This window comes from Lacerta agilis, chromosome 2 (genome assembly GCF_009819535.1).
Source record: "Lacerta agilis isolate rLacAgi1 chromosome 2, rLacAgi1.pri, whole genome shotgun sequence".
Taxonomy (NCBI): Eukaryota; Metazoa; Chordata; class Lepidosauria; order Squamata; family Lacertidae; genus Lacerta; species Lacerta agilis.
In genome coordinates, this window is record NC_046313.1 from 34,895,818 (window position 1) to 34,911,225 (window position 15,408).

The window sequence follows — 15,408 nt, forward strand, 5'->3', positions numbered from 1 at the left end:
GGCTTGCCAAAGACTTTAAGGCAGCCCCCACGCTGGAGGCTCAAACAAGAACACAGGACTTCTCAAAGCCCCTGCAAATTCACAAGCAAGATACTTCAAAGACAGCTTTTGCACAGGTGTTTAATTCCCACTCATCCAACAAGGAAGGATTAAATCCTGCTACCTTGGCTGCCAATGCAGGATTCAAACCTGTCCTCCCAACCATCAGTTGACATCACCAGTGACATAAGCTGATGGGTAGGTGGCCATGGTTTGGGGGAAATGGCCTCATGGGTCAAAACTGCCCTGTGTGCTGGAGGAGCCCCATTCCTGCTGTAAGGTAAAACAGTGTCTAGAATAGAGATCTACATACGAGCTTGTTTCTTTAAGGCTTCAGCTTCAACTGAACAGACATGTGTATGGCACAAAAAGACAACAGGGAAGGCACCACTTGTTTAAAATCGTGGTGACTAGATGAGACAAACTAGATGTCTGTCCTGGATGAATTTTGAGTGTGGCAACTGATGCACAATGGGATTCACTGCTGCGTGAGCTGGAGAAGAAGAGAACCAGAGGAAGAATCGTTAAGAACACAACAGCCTACTTTCAGTTTATGATGCTGCTGTAAAAGGAAGTCGGAATTTCCTCTCTCCCTCCCCAATTCATACACAATTGTGGCTCCAATATGGAGAGGATTCCAAATAATATGACAGCTCTATTTAACCTCTATGGTTGGCAAACATTCCAGTCTACATGAACAAGCTTCAGGTTACCATCCTAAACCTACTTTATTAGTGAGTGAGTTGTGGACTTACTTATGAGTAAACATGCACGGGATTGCACTGTCTAGAAGTGCTACCTTTTGCGAGACTCTGTGAAACTGAATTCCATATGGGAATTCCATAGCTACCCCAAACTGCCGGGGTTAACAACTCTCCTTTACCTGATTACTATTTCTGAGAAACAAGCAAAGATTGTTTCCAGATTTTCACAGGGGTTCATGATTTTCTTTCAATTTACTTTAGCATTTGATTTGATCCTTGGGTGTATAAACAAAATCACAGGACGAAGCCCATTCACGGTTTATTATCGGAAGGCAACTGATTATGGAACACAAATCCCAAGTGTGTCAACAGCCCTGACAGGTGGTGGGAAAGGCAAAGTGGAAGCCCTGTCATGTTCAGTGATTTTTGGCTTCAGATTAGCTTCCATAAATGCAATGGTGAAGTTTGCAACCAAAAAAAGAAAAGAAAAGAAAAAAGCCGCAGCAGAAAATTCACAGGAGTCAGCAAGAGTTCAGAAACTAAAAGGGCTATTTTTAGATCTTGGTGAGAAAATTTTAATGTGATTACCCCTCAAATGTCAAAAAGGATTCTTGGGAGATCAATAGATACGATACAGGTGCCAAAAAAACCGTAATACTGAAGCTGAAGGAGTCTGGGAGAGTGACTGAACCTTTGGTTCCTTTGAAACAAAAAGGGCAGGCACAACACATAATTAAGAGGAAGTTTCCTCATGTTGTTGTTTTAAGCAACTAACATTGCCTAATGCAACTAAAAAAAGTTAGTAGTCTCATTTTTTGCATTTTCCCATGCTTCTTGTCCCTGCAACATAGTTGCACATAAATTGAAACTCCCCATAATTTGGGAAGTGGGGGTTGCAAGAAAAATGGGATTCAAGCCCCAGGCTTCTAGGCTTCAGAGTGTGTTCGATGAAGTCATGGCCCAAAGATGTCTACACCTACTGCATGCTTTCCTTTCTAGCACAAAACAGGCTAACGTATGCAAATCAAGAATGCAAAGCACACCCTTGTCCTCCTCACACTGAACTACTTACTGGTGCCTGGAGGTGGGGGAGGGGTGTGGGGCCCAGGTAAGTCCAATTTACATTGGGTACGGGCATTGGCTTCATGAAGATCTTGGCCCCTCAAGTAAATGTGTGTTGCATCCAATTTGGCCAGACATCGAGAGTTGCAGCCACACTATAATCACCCAATTCCCTAATCACTCATGGCATCTAATAAAAAAGGTAAAGGACCCCTGACAGTTAAGTCCAGTCGCGAACGACTCTGGGGTTGCGGCACACATCTCGCTTTACTGGCCGAGGGAGCCGTTTGTCCGCAGACAGTTTTTCCGGGTCATGTGGCCAGCATAACTAAGCCATTTCTGGCGAAACCAGAGCAGCACACGGAAACGCCGTTTACCTTCCCACCTGAGCAGTACCTATTTATCTACTTGCACTTTGATGTGCTTTCAAACTGCTAGGTTGCCAAGAGCTGGGACCGAGCAACGGGAGCTCACCCCGTCGCAGGTTTTCGAACCACCGACCTTCCGATCGGCAAGCCCTGTAAGATGACACAAATCTAATGACCTCAGTCAGGCCCTCTAGAATTTAGGATGATATGTTATACCTCCACCAGAGGTGGACTGCAGTTGGCAAAAAGTGTATGGCACAATAAATCTGTTCCATCTTAAGACTCTGTTGTTTTTGCTGTAACAGACTGCCCCTTTGGAAACTGCCCCTGGTAAGTAAATTGAAGAAGTACAACAATGATAGGAATCGTTGTGAACAAACAGTGTCAAAAGTAGTTTCTAGTCACTGCCTTACTTACATCTGTCCATTGATTTGGTAGAGAAAAATAATACTTTAAACTCCATGTTACACTTCACCCTTCACTCTGATGTTGCAGCTACTGACCCATAAGGCAGAGGTGTGCTAATGGATGTTACTTCTTTTTGTACCATAGAATAGAATAGAAACTTCATTCGCCTCAGCCAATGGCCATAGCAACAAGAGACATTACAATATACACAGAAGAAAGTGAAAAAATAAATTTTAAAGCACAGTTTGGGGTCCTGAGCCAACAGTCAGATAATGGACCTTATTCTGATTGCCCCAATTAAGAACCTATCATCAACCTTTGCTGTGGTCTGCTCTGCTTGGTCTGCCAGAAGAAAGGACATATTGTACCATATTGAAGTGGGAATCAACAGCTGTACTAAAAACAGAACTAGATATGCCACCAGCCTTCCATTTTTGAACAAGGTTAACAACAGCGCCCAGCTAACTAATACCAAAACTACTGTTTCGGCTGAATAAATTTCAGAGGGCACTTCATGGAAATATTAAAAGCCATATTTCATTTCTTTGATATCTCCCAGTGGATTGATTTTAAATTCCAGATTTAAAATCGCACACAAAGGCTAATTTAGATAACAGCTTTAAATCAAGTTTCCCATTTTGGAACATGTATTTCCTGCAGAAATTTTCATTATTGGTGGATTCTTTTAACACGTAAAAACATTTCGGTTTGCATCTGAATATGATGCTTATACAAGCTAAGAGCATAATGCAGCTCACATGAACTGCAGAATGATAACTGCTTAGGGACAAAGAGATAAATTTCTGCTTGGCTCCTTCTGTATATACGCAAGAATATCATTAAGCAACATCACATCCTTGAAGGTTGAAGGGCCTGCAATCCTATGCAGCAATCTGAGGGGGGGGTGATCCTATACAAATTAAGCTAATGTGAATTGCATTGGAAAATCTCCAGATGCACTAGAAAGTGTGCTGTAATTTAGTATGTTTCTTTTACTGGTGATTTGTAAACAAATCTTTAAAAGTACCCCATGTTAACATTTTGTCCCAGTACACCTGGAATATTTGACGGGGGAAATTAAAGCAAACTTAATATGATTTGAACGTTATACTATGTTGAAATGTTTTTGTAGTACTTGTAAATAATTAAAGGCAATACTTGGGAGTACTGGCTGAAAAACATTAATTGCACGTTCAAAACTGCCAAGCTTGTCTAATTTTGTATTTGCAAAGGGCATTCAATCATTTGTTACTAACGAGCTTATGAAACAGAAAATTTTCCATGGAACAATAAAGCAAGAGGAAAGATATTCCATCTTGGCAAATCTTCTGCCCAACGTCACTGATCCTATGCACTCTTATTTGTAAGTAAGTCCTATTTAACAAAATGGAATTTACCTCTGAGTAACCATACACAGAAAGCAGCTAAGTCTAGGATTTTTCAGAGGCATAAGCTGACGGTTACTAGGGGAAAATGTGGCGCCTCTATAAAATGGAACGTTAGTATCTCTGGTGCTCAGTTGGTAGAGTCATATTTATTTATTACAAGTATTTTTCTCTGCTTCTGTCAGTCTGAAGATTACCGGAGCAGCTCATAATACGAACTCATAAGAATTTATAATTTGTAACTGAATGCACTGCAGAGCTCAGGTAATTGGAAGGCATAAAATAGTGCAAGATCACCTACATGGGCTCAGCAGAGTATCCTGGCATGGTATACTCTCACGCTTCTGCTGAATTGCCTGGGAGGAAGCCCACAGCAATGAAGACAATTCATGACTAAGTCTTCACATGGGAGTAAGCCCTAAACAAGTGGGACTTGCTACTGAGTGCACATATATAGAACTGTGCTGTTATTGTGTAAAGTATTGTGCTGCCCTAGGCTCTTTTGGGAGGAAGGGCAGGTTATAAATGCAACAAATAAATAAATAATACAATGCTAAAGGCAGCCATCCTGAAGTCAGCCAAAGATATGCCAGGTCCAGAGGGAGACCAGCCAGCAAGACAGCACCTACAACCACAGAAAGCTCGGAGTGGGGGAGTACATACCCTAGCAAAGAGCATATACCGGTAACATGTGGCCAAGAATCTATTGCTCAGCCTGATTGTAATCCCATACCCACCTACTTGACTGAACTAAGTGGGACTCATTCTGAATAAATACTTAAAGCACTGTACTGTAGCACGGGTGACGCTGTGGGTTAAACCACAGAGCCTAGGGCTTGCCGATCAGAAGGTCGGCGGTTCAAATCCCCGTGACAGGGCGAGCTCCTGTTGCTCGGTCCCTGCTCCTGCCAACCTAGCAGTTTGAAAGCACGTCAAAGTGCAAGTAGATAAATGGGTACTGCTCAGGCAGGAAGGTAAACAGCATTTCCGTGTGCTGCTCTGGTTCGCCAGAAGTGGCTTAGTCATGCTGGCCACATGACCCGGAAGCTGTACACTGGCTCCCTCAGCCAATAAAGCAAGATGAGCGCCACAACCCCAGAGTCGTCCACAACTGGACCTAACAGTCAGGGGTCCCTTTACCTTTACCTTACCACTAACCTCAGAAGGTCCTCACCCCCTACGACACCCCCCCCCATGTTTCTCTTTTTTTTCCTATGTGACAGAAGCTGTTTGATAGATGTTCATGTTTCAGCTTAAGATATTGTGTATATAGGCCTTTATTAAATTCCGATTTCATTTTAAACCAGTTTATTTTAAACCAGAATTTCAAATGTTAAAAGATAGTGAAAACAAAACAAAACAAAACAAAACCCCACCCAATTTATTTATCCATCTGCCTTATGGTATCTTGATCCTCTGGCCTTAGAAGTTATATTATATGGGAAGCAAGTAAAGGGATATAAATATGGTTTATGGGAGTATTCTGTCTAGTTAAGGACCTCACTCTCCCCCATCTATCCTTATGAAATGTTTGTCTAAAGCACAATTCACATGATGGCTAGAACTGGCTATATTTAGTCCTGGATCAATACCAAAAGTGCAGCTGTTAAAATCAGTCGTATTAAACATGCATAGATTCAATATAGAAATTATTTTTATGTACCTTTGGGAAGATTTCCAATATAAGCTCTATTTTAGCATTCTGCAAAATCTCCAAGCACCAAATTGCCTCGTTCCTATCATTATTTGTCTTGTTTGCATCTTTTTTTTTTTTTAAAAGATTTTATTATTTTCCAATAAAACACCAAAAAACACAATTAAACAACAACATAAGGCATAAAAACAACAATAAAAACAATAACAATAACAATACCAATAAACATAAATAGAAAAAAGAACATATACATACCTTAACCATTACCTATCTTTATACTTTCCTTGTTGCTAACTTCTTAATTTGGGGGACTTCCCCCATTCCCTCCACTGTCTTCAAAGTCAAAAACATCTTAAAGGTAGCTTTATATCTTGTTCATTTAACAATTGCTCGAATTTTTGATATGCTTAACTTTACACAATCATGATCTTAATCAACTATAAATCTTATCTTAATGTCAAGACTTAACTCCTATTTAACAAATAAATCATTCATTCAAAAATTTTCTTTTGCCAGTTTTATCAAATATAACCCTACTAAAGCCTCTAATTTATCTCTGCTCAAATATTCAATTTTACTGATTTAACTAAATAGTCTTTAAATTTTTTCCACTCTCGTGACACCGTCTCCTCCCTCTGGTCCCGGATTCTGCCGGTCAGTTCTGCGAGTTCCATGTATTCCATCATCTTCATCTGCCATTCTTCCACCGTTGGTATCTCTTCCCCTTTCCATGTTCTTGCCAATAATATTCTAGCTGCTGTTGTGGCATACATAAAAAACACTCTGTCCTGACTGGGTATCTCTTCGTTGGTCATGCTCAGAAGAAATGCCTCTGGTTTCTTACAAAAGGTAACTTTCATTACCTTCTTCAACTCATTATAAATCTTATCCCAGAAAGCATTTACCGCTGGGCACAGCCACCACATATGATAAAAGGTACCTTTCGCATGTTTACATTTCCAACATACATCTGACATTTTGGTATTCATCTTAGCTATCTTAACTGGTGTCAAGTACCATCTATAAACCATTTTCATTATGTTTTCTCTTAAACTATGACAAGCAGTAAATTTGATACCTTTTTGCCACAATCTCTCCCAGTCATCCATCATGATATTATGTCCTATATCTTTCGCCCAATCTATCATTGATGATTTAACCAGTTCATCTTTCGTATGCCACTCTAGCAAAAGATTATACATTTTGGAAAGGTTCTTAAAGTTCGATTCTATCAGTTCTGTTTCCAGTTTTGATTTTTCTACTTGAAAACCAACTTTTTTGTCCATCTTAAATGTTTCAAATACCTGATGATAGTGCAGCCAGTCGGGGACCTGGCTTTTCACCTGATCATAGCTTTTTAGCTTAAAAGAGTCCCCTTCCTGCTGCAATATGTCCATATATCTTAACCAGTTTGCAGACATGTTCGGTCTCTTATAGGCCTTGGCCTCCACTGGAGAGATCCATCTAGGGGTCTTTCTCTCTAACAAGTCTTTATATCTAGTCCAAACCTGATACAAGGATTTTCTAACTATATGAGTCTTAAAAGTTCTGTGGATCTTTACTTTGTCGTACCAAAGGTATGCGTGCCACCCAAACATATTATCATGACCTTCCAAGTCCAACACATCGACGTTCTCTAACTTAAACCAATCTTTTAGCCAGCAAAAGGCCGCTGCTTCAAAGTAAAGTCTTAAGTCCGGCAGGGCAAAGCCTCCTCTGTCCTTAGAGTCTGTTAAAATCTTAAATTTTATTCTTGGCTTTTTGCCCTGCCATATAAATTTCGATAGGTCCTTTTGCCATTTCTTAAAACAGTCTAGTTTATCCAAAATTGGTATGGCTTGGAATAAAAACAGCATCCTTGGTAGGACATTCATTTTAACCACTGCTATTCTTCCCATTAACGATAGTTTAAGTCTTGTCCAGATCTCCATATCTTTTTTTATCTCCATCCACAATTTTTCATAGTTATCCTTATACAGGTTCAAGTTCTTATTTGTGAGATTGATACCTAGATATTTTACAGATTTAACAAAATTGAGGCCTGTGGCTTCTTGAATTCTTTGAATCTGTTCTGCACTCATATTTTTACCTAAAACTTTGGTTTTCTGCTTATTTAATTTGAAGCCAGCTACAAGTCCAAATTGTTCAATTAATTCCAAAGCTCTGGGGACACTGCTTTCTGGTTCTTGCAGGGATAGCATCAAATCGTCCGCGAAGGCGCGTAATTTGTATTCCTTCTCTCCCACTTTAATTCCTTTTGTCTGTTTATCTTTCCGAATCATATTTAGAAGGACTTCCAGGACCGTAATGAAAAGTAAAGGGGAAATAGGGCACCCTTGTCTTGTTCCTTTCTCTACTTCAATCTCCTCCGATATCACACTGTTCACGATGACTTTTGCTCTTTGTTCTGTATAGATGGCCTTAATGCCATTTAGGAATTTTTCTCCAACTCCCATTTTTTCCAGATTCTTTTTCATAAATATCCAAGATACTTTATCAAAAGCTTTCTCTGCATCAACAAACAATAGTGCTGCATCTGTATTTATGTCTCTCTCCAGTTTTTCTAAAATATCCACAATAATTCTCGTATTATTACTTATTTGTCTTCCTGGTAAGAAACCTGCTTGGTCTCTATGAATATGATCTTTCAGCACTCTTTTCAACCTTGTAGCCAGAACATTTGCAAAGATTTTATAATCCACATTCAAAAGGGATATTGGACGATAGTTTTTCATTAGAGTCTTATCAGTATCTGGTTTTAAAATCAGTGTGATAAAGGCTTCTTTCCACGTTTCTGGTGCCCTATTTCCTTCTAGTGTTCCATTGCAAATTTCTCTTAACGGCTGTGATAGCCAGTCTTTCAATGTCTTATAGTATTTTGCTGTTAATCCATCCGGTCCTGGAGCCTTCCCCAATTGCATGTTGTTAATTGCATCTTCTATTTCTTGTGTCGTTATTGGGTGGTTGAGAGTTATTAATTTTTCCTCTGGGACCTTTTGCAATCCATTCTTTTCCAGAAATCGGTCTATCTCTGCTTCATCTATCTTCTCCTCCTTGTACAGTTGCTTATAGAATCTCTGAAAACACCATCTGATTTCCTCCGGTTTCTCTACATTTTTTCCATTTACTACCAATTTACTGATGACATTTGCCTTTTGTCTTTTCTTTAATTGCCAAGCTAGTAGTTTTCCACATTTATTTGCAGATTCAAATGTTCTTTGTTTCATCATTTTCACTTTCCATTCGATATCTTGATTCATAATATTCGCATATTGAGATTGCAAGTATTTAATTTCTTTTTGGATTTTGACACATCTGGGATGTCCTCTTAATTCTTTTTCCTTTCCTTTGATTAATTTCAACAATCTCTCCATTTCTGCATTTTGTTGTTTCTTCTTTTTTGCCTTTTCACTAATGAGGAATCCTCTCATTACTGCTTTACTTGCATCCCAAGCAGTCCTTTTCTCCACTTCTGAGTTCCAATTAATTTGAAAATATTCTTTCATCTTTTTCGCCGCTCTTTCTACTAGCTTGGTATCTCTCATCAATGCATCATCCATTCTCCACCTGAAAGAATCCTTGGAAATCATTTTTAGGTTTACCTGCACCGGATTATGGTCTGAAAGCGTTTTGGGACCGATTTCTGCTTTTTGTAGTTTTGGAGCCAATTCATTCGAGATCCAGATATAATCTATCCTCGACCATGACTGCTGCGATTCACTGAAGTACGTTGCCTCTGTTTCTGTGGGGTTTCTTAATCTCCAAGAGTCCACCAAGTTCAGATTATCCACCATTTCAAAAAAAGTCTTTGGGAGTTTCCCATCATTTGTTAGTTTTGTTCTTTGAGATCTGTCCATTAATGTGGAAACTGCCCCATTAAAATCTCCGAGGCAAACTATCTTATAATCCAAATAATCCAGCAGCAAATCATGTATTCTTTTGTAAAAAATCGACTTTCCATCATTTGGTGCATAAAGTCCCAGAATCAAAAATTTTTCGCCTTGTACGTTAATTTCAATTGCGATGTATCTCCCTTCTTCATCTTTAAATAGCTGTCTTGGGCTATATTTCTCCTTTGCATAAATCACTACTCCTCTCTTCTTGACCTTGTCCGATGATATGAACTCTTGGCCTAATTTTTTGTTCTGTAGTAGTCTTCTGTGACGCCGGACTATGTGGGTTTCCTGTAAACATATTATGTCCAAATTCTTCTTTTCTATGCTGTAAAATACTCTGCGTCTCTTTGGTCTCTGATTCAATCCCCGAACATTCCAAGTCATTAACTTGAGCGCCATTTCTTAGTTTATTCCACTCCTCCAGTTGCCTCTCCTTTCTTTTCTTGTTCTGGATCTTGGCTTGGTCCTGGTGATCCCGACGGTGGTGGGAATACCTCTGGAAACTTGTAGAGCTGTGCTGGGTCTAATGGAGTTCCTTTAAAGAATTCCAGATGCTTGTCCAAGAACTTTTGCTTTTCCGCCAGGGACCTTATTTTTATCTTTTTCCCTTCGAACGTAAATGCCAGGCCTTCTGGAAATTCCCAACTGAAGGAGATTTTTCTTCTTCTTAGCTCCGTCACCAGGTCGTTATAAGGAGCTCTTTTTTCCAAAAAAAATCTGGGGATATCCTTATAAAAAATTACTTTGTTCTGCTGTACCACCAGGTTGTTTCTGTAGTGTAAATCCAGAAAATAATCTCTGTCGTGTCTATCATGCAGCACAATCAAACAGTCACTGACTGTTTTAGTGCTTTTCTTTCCTCTGGAGCCTCTTGGTCCAAATCTGAAGGCCTTCACTATGCGTGCTGAGACATTCACCTCTTCTAACTCCCAAAAAGTTGAGAATAGTTCCACAATATAGGCTTTTAGGTCTTCCCCCTCCAATTCTGGAAGACCCCTTATTCTTATGTTTCCTTCCCTCTGGTGTAGTTGCAGAAAAGCGAGAGACTCTTCCACAGTTCTCTGCCGTGTTCCAATATTTTCTAGCTGCTCCAAATCTAAATTGTCCAGTTTTTCCTCCACCTTTTTTATTTTTTCTCTGACCACTTTGATTTCCTCAGAGTCCTTTTTTAACGTAGTCACCTCCTGCCCAATTTTATTAATTTCTTCTCTGTTCTTTTTTACATTTTCCTCAATTTGACCAATTGATTTTTCTAAAATCTGGGTAGAGGTTTTAATATCAGCCTTAATATCCACTTGGAGTTTTTCAATTGCAGAGTTGACTGTGGTATTCACTGATGCACCAATGGTGTTCACCGATTCTTGTGTTTGCTTTAACCCATCGGTGACACTTTTCAAACCTGCTGCTATTTCTGCAACACTTGCAACCAATTTCTCCATTTGTTCCTGCAGGGTTAAGGAAACAGAGCCTTTCCTTTTTTCAGAGCCAGTTCCTTTAGATCTAAGTTCCATTCCCTGTGGGCTCTGTAACTGTAATCTCAAGGTCACTCCAGTTGCTGTAGTGACAATCTCAGACATTCACAGCAGAAGACCAACAGTCCCAAAAGTAAACACCAGGTGGCCTGCAGCTAGCTTCTGAGAACAAAGAGGCTGCTGAGCCAGGAATCCACAACAGTCCAGTGATCCAACTTTTAGGCAAGAGTTCAGATTTTTCAAAAGTTATAAGTTCCTTAAAGCCAAGAAGAGTCTATTTTAAATAGCCCAAGTCAGTATCTGTTTCTCACTTGCAATGTAACCACCAAGTCTATAAAATAGCTTGTATCTGGCTGCAAAAGAGTCAAAGTATCTCCACTGGTAAACAGTCACTGTAACACTGAAACACCAACAAAGAAAAAATGGCAACAATATATCCCAGCCCGCTACTGACCCGGAATCCTAATCCAGAGGGTGAGGGGCTTCTTCTTTTGCCATATCAACTGTTTTTGGGTCTTTAAACACACTTTAAACAACTTTTAAATCACTTTTAAAAAGTTTGGCAGAGTTCGCAAAACTTTCCCGTTAGCCGCGGCTTTGATCTTTTAGCGCTACCAAGCTCGCGCAAACAGTTCAAAGGGAACAGGCTTCCTTTTAAAGTTTCCTCTGCAAGCAGTGCTCTTTAAACTTGTAGAATAATCCAGTATTTTAACTTACAGAGTTTCTTTGGAAGTTTCTATGTAGGAAGTGCCGGGTGCTCAAGTCTGGCGGGATCGCTGCTTTGATCCTCCGCAGGCAGTCGCTTCTTCAGTCCCGTGCTGGGGCTCCGCTCACCCGATTCTCCCCCTTACGAGGGTAAATCAGGAGCGGAGACAGCACGTCTGGGACCCACGAAGCCGTCGGTCCACGGGACGCTCTTCCCGTGGCTTTAAGGGACCCGTGGCGCAGGCACGGAGATCCCTATCGCCTAACGGAGGACGGAGCCGTCGGACTCCCGTCCGCCATTGACTCGGCACCTAACCGGAAGTCTGTCTTGTTTGCATCTTAACATGGGTTTCAATTTTGAGAATGGTGTTAATAACTAGGAGTACATACTTGGGAGTATATCCTCTCAAATACAACACATCTTATTTCTAAAGAGTGAATGCATTGAAAAGTGCTATGTTTGGGTACTGTTGTTACACTCACACCATGGCATGTAGTATGTTCAACTTCCTGAACTTCAGGAGGACAAAGGCAAAACAGAGAGCAACATATGACACAACAAAAATGGCTAAATAGGAACGTGACTATGAACACATCACTCAGAAGGCAAAGTCACCACTTAGTGAGGAAAAATATGCATGGTTCTGGGGGGTTCTTAATCAACATTTTATAAGTCAAATTGATGCTTTTGAATTATGGTGCTGGAGGAGACTCTTGAGAGTCCCATGGACTGCAAGAAGATCAAACCTAACCATTCTCAAAGAAATCAGCCCTGAGTGCTCACTAGAAGGACAGATCCTGAAGTTGAGGCTCCAATACTTTGGCCACCTCATGAGAAGAGAAGACTCCCTAGAAAAGACCCTGATGTTGGGAAAGATGGAGGGCACAAGGAGAAGGGGACGACAGAGGATGAGATGGTTGGACAGTGTTCTCGAAGCTACTAACATGAGTTTGGCCAAACTGTGAGAGGCAGTGAAGGATAGGCGTGCCTGGCGTGCTCTGGTCCATGGGGTCACGAAGAGTCGGACACGACTGAACGACTGAACAACAACAACAAGTCAAATCAGTGGTTTTCAACCAGTGTGCCATGGTGCCTTGGGGTGCATTGAATGATGGTCAGGGGTGCTGCGGGCCACACTGGCCTCTGTCCTTCTTTCCTTCCCTCCCTCCTCTGATGCCCTCTCGTGTCTCTGTCTCCCAAAAGCTTGCACAGCTGTTTGTTGCAGCAGCCCTGGCTACAAGCTCCCCAAGCAAATGGTGCCTCTGGGGCTGGCCAGGGTGTGCCGGTTTGCAGGAGCTGTGGTGGCCTTGGAGTAAGCAAGCAAGTGGGTGAGGGAGCCCAGCCTGCCAACCCTTGCTGTTGGAAATGGACAGACAAATCCCAGGCCAACCGCTGCTTAAAAACATCCAGTGAAGTGGAGTCCACCACCGTTCCTCCCTAGAGATCACATAATACTGATTTCATACATATACAACTATGTTGTTACAATCCAACAGGGAGCAGTCCACAGTACCAGGGGGGAATAATATGCCAGCTGGTCACACCATATATGCACTTCATATATGCACTTCATATATACATCTATTTCTCACACGGACCATACATACACAAAGACCACACTCTCTTCCAAAATACCCACACACTACACACAGACCTCTCTCTGCCTGGCTCTCTGTCACCTCCACCCCCCAGTGCATCTCTCTCAAATGCAAAGAGCATGCCTGACATTCGGATTCATTGCTGGGCTATTAGCCACGGTGCCTGTGTGCTATTTCCAGGTTTAAAGGCAGTGTGCCTCCAAATCTCAGTGGCTGGGGAACACCAGTGGGAAAAGACCATTGTCTTCACAAATTCTCTCTCTCTCTCTCATACACACACACACACACACACACATCAGATTAGCCTACTTGGCAACCAAGAGTGGGAGATGAAAAAGTGCCTGTAATATGCAGCTTGGATTGCTGGCACCACCTGGAGATATTTGCCCCATCGGCACCGTTCTGCAATGCAACATTTCCCCAACTGTAGCCCCTCTGTGATCTGGCTTGCGTGGGTTTCATCTGTGGAGGTTTGGTATGCGGATGTCCTACAATAGGAAGTATAAACAATGCTGCTGCAGCAATATACTGAGCAAAAATGCTCAGGCTTTATTGTCAAGCACAAACTGTTCATTCAAGTTTAAATAGCTTATTTTTTCCAGGTCTTATTTTCCTGTGAAACTTCGGAAAACTATTCAATGTTTAAATAAATAAATAAATAAATTATTTGTTCCCCGCCCATCTGACTGGGTGTCCCCAGCCACTCTGGGCGGCTTCCAACAAAGATTAAAAATACATTAAATCACCAATCATTTAAAACTTCCCTAAACAGGGCTGTCTTCAGATGTCTTCTAAATGTCAGGTAGTTGTTTATCTCTTTGACATCTGGTGGGAGGGCATTCCACAGAGCGGGTGCCACTACCAAGAAGGCTCTCTGCCTGGTTCCCCTTAGCTTTGCTTCTCTCAGTGAGGGAACCGCCAGAAGGCCCTCGGCGTTTACGCAAATCCAGCTTGCTTTAAAGTTCTGAACTAGTGTACAACAACACAGTAGTTTCTAGACAGCAAGGGGTTAAAAAGGACTCAAAGGCCATCTAGTCTAAGTGTTGTTATAAGAATTTTAAGGTCTTATATATAACAAATAAATGTTCATAAATGTACCAAGCAAACACATACAAATATGTAAACCACATGTCTAAAATCCGCAGAAAAGTCCTGAAACCATTTCCTCTCTCCCAAATGATCTCAAATATTTCTTTGCAAGGTTGATGGAAATGGGAAATCTCCCCCCCCCCCGCCCCCGATGTCTCTTTCACAAATCCTGTCTTAAGGGCACATTTAAGATATGAACAAAAGAGTGGCCAAGATGCCCAGGTAATCCAATCAAGCAACCTAGCAGACAAGAGGAAAAAACAACGCAATCAGATTTCTGTTGTAGTCCACCCTTCCTGTGATATATGTATGATGCATTGGGATACACCCCTTCTCCGATGTATGTATGATGTTTCTGGGGGTGGTCTGGAGTTTGAGGGTGGGCAATGTAAAAAAGTCTATATAAGGGTTGGCACACCTTTGTTCTGGGTCCCCCCCCTTGTGTGGGGGGGGGAGCACCCTGTTGTTCAGGCTTACTAGCTGCTTTGCTTCTCAATATTCTCTGGTTGGTCTCTGTTATTTTCTCCTACTGATAGAGAACCTACAAAAGGACTCTATATGGGCTCTTGGGTACCCCATAAGGGGAAAGGAGCAGTTTTTTTCTCATAACAATTTGGCAAGCCAGGCAGGAGTTTTGGTTGCCCAGATTCCGGAAGCAAAGAAGGCCTGTTGGCCCAGCGTGCACCAGGCCATTTTGCCAGGAGGAGCCACCAGTCCTCCAGCGATCCCAGGGTCTAGAAATAACTGGAGTTCCAGCGGAGCTAACCACAGGAAGCAAAGCTCGATCGGGCTGGCCTTAAACAACCAGTCAAGAGATCCTGGGATCACCAGGAACAGCGCATGCGGAAGTGAGTATGAGAAAGAAAATGGGGAATTAAGGAAACACGGGTAGTGGGTGAACTAACCGCAGCAACTAAAATTCTTCTCTATCTTTACTATCCTTTTCTGCACTTAACTTGGGCTTTGGTTGCGGTAAGGCTGAGTGATAATGTAGAACCAAGTCCCAGGCAACAGTCCTTACATCTAA

The 15,408-nt window shown here is 41.5% G+C and overlaps 1 protein-coding gene across 1 annotated transcript in view; it reads right to left on the reverse strand.

Moving 5' to 3' along the window:
• The window catches only part of GAS7 (growth arrest specific 7), a 131,741-nt gene that overhangs the window by 79,783 nt on the left and 36,550 nt on the right, over window positions 1-15,408 (reverse strand). The window lies entirely within an intron of this gene.